The sequence below is a fragment of the Gavialis gangeticus genome, unplaced genomic scaffold (genome assembly GCF_001723915.1).
Source record: "Gavialis gangeticus isolate Ggan-Ray unplaced genomic scaffold, GavGan_comp1, whole genome shotgun sequence".
Taxonomy (NCBI): Eukaryota; Metazoa; Chordata; order Crocodylia; family Gavialidae; genus Gavialis; species Gavialis gangeticus.
In genome coordinates, this window is record NW_017729013.1 from 1,399 (window position 1) to 3,398 (window position 2,000).

The 2,000-nt window shown below is 52.0% G+C and overlaps 1 long non-coding RNA gene across 1 annotated transcript; it reads left to right on the plus strand.

The window, feature by feature from the left end:
• Positions 1 to 285: 285 nt before the first annotated feature.
• On the plus strand, positions 286 to 1,685 carry LOC109293428. Its single transcript, XR_002096314.1, has 2 exons — positions 286 to 544; positions 1,164 to 1,685. It is a non-coding gene; the product is annotated as an uncharacterized LOC109293428 (long non-coding RNA).
• The last annotated feature ends 315 nt before the right edge of the window (positions 1,686 to 2,000 follow it).

The following is a 2,000-nucleotide window of genomic DNA, read 5'->3' on the forward strand; positions in this document are numbered from 1 at the left end:
GCTGTATCCAACTCAGTAAACAAGAAATAAAGTTTAAAAAAAGCAGCACAGCTGCCTCTCTTTTGATACGGTTTTGACAGGCATGTTGATAGTGGCTAACTGCCCAAAGGCCTGGAATAGACTGTATTGCGGCAAAGCCAACCTGACAGCCCCCTGGCTTGGGTCAGCTGCGGCAACAGCTCTGCTCAGTCTCCTGCCTGGGTACAGAGCACATGGTCATGCTGGACATCAGCCCCGGCTCTGCCTGTCTGCAGCATGGCTTGAGCGTCCATGGGTTTTGTGACCAACAATGAGAAAGAACATGTTATGTTTGCCAGGAGTCTTTAGTCTGTGCGTTCATGGGCTTTGTGACCTGACCTGACCACCACCCCCCCGAACCAGCCAAGCACTATGATTCATAGAGACTAATGCAGGAACTGCTAAATCTCATTTCTTTGCTGCCAGCATAAAATTTACAGTGGGACAAGGAAAAGAAGGCATCATAGACTTCACGTCAGGCTCTGAGCTGCTTATAGCAAAAGCCAAGAACGGCCACCTCACTGTGGTAAGTGGACCATCAGGCTTTCCACCGCACTCGTGCTCCCCCTCTTCTCACTTGCAGGTGCTCAGCTTCGTAGCGCAGGCAGGTGCAGGACTGTTCGGTGTCATGTGTAACTGCCTTAAGCAGCTGGATTCAGAACAGCTACATCACATTAATTGGCTCCATCTGAGCTACAGCACATTGTGGGGTGGGGGAGCGAGGTAGACTGTTGCTGTAGGAAGGCGACTGTGCCCCCGACCACGCTGTCCTTACGATATAATAGTTCTGTCACTTTGCTTCCGTGTGAGAGGTCTGCGACACCACCAGGTGCGTGCTGTGCTCCTGCAGTGGCAGAACCTGCGGCGTGCTGCTTTAGGCCGCTTCCAGGTGTGCAGCAGCTGGTCCCAGAAGCCCTGTAGCCGAGGCCTTTGCTGTTTCTTATGGGAAGGGGGCGTCGGTTTGTTCTGAGGAGGGCCCTACAGCTTGCACCCGCAGCGCTGAAGCTGAATACGTGACATCCTGCCTTACGTGCAAGGCTCGCAGGCCTCTTGAACGACTGGCTCAAGAGGGGAGTAACTTTTGCTCCCGCTGCACTTTCAACTACTAACTGGAGTCCTTTTGTTTGTGCCCCCCATCACCTCAGGTTGCTCCACGTTTGAATTCTCGATGATGGAATTTCCCACCACGAGAAGGAGCCGTTTGGTTTCATCAGGCAAATGGCAGCTTCTGCTCTTGGCTGGACATGATTCTTTGCAGGCTTTTCATTTTTGTTTTCTTCTTAACCTTTACCGCTACCAAAGAGCCACAATTAAACAAAAACCAAAACCGAAACTAAACAACAGCAACAAAATCACACACTCCCAAACCCGCACATCTGCTTCTTGCCTCAGCACATCTGCAGGTACCAAGGAAACAGCCGTCTCCTGCCTTTGCCCCGAGTGGCCACTGCCCGGATCAGTTTGTTTCTGCAGCTGGACTCTGCGGTGCTGTGAACCGGGCTGGGGGGAAGGACAGTGTTGCCTTCAGCAGTTTTCTGGTCTGTTAGCATTGCTAGGCAACCACCGAGGTGATGCCAAACTGTATTCAGAAAGAATGTTTTATGAAGAGCTTTGCTCTGAAACCATTTGATGCTTATTAAGAATATTAAACCATACTGTGTACCGGGGGTGGAATGTAACTGTGTTTTAGAGCTGTCTGAACACTGCACTACACAAAGCCAGCAGCTCTTGTTGGGTTTCGGGTCTTTTTGGGTGGGGGCTTTTCCATAAGGAAGGAAGATGCCACTCAAGCCAGCTGCTTCCCCCACCCCCCATGCCTCCCGTCCCCCTCAGGTTTCCTGCATCTCCCTTTCAGGCACCCTGTCTGGCACCATACTCTGGTTATCCTCTTTCTTCTGCCGTCCCAAAATACACAGCACTAGCGATCTGCCCCACGCGATTCCACAGCCTCCGCCCCCAAGGTAGTATGCCTGGTTGGGGGG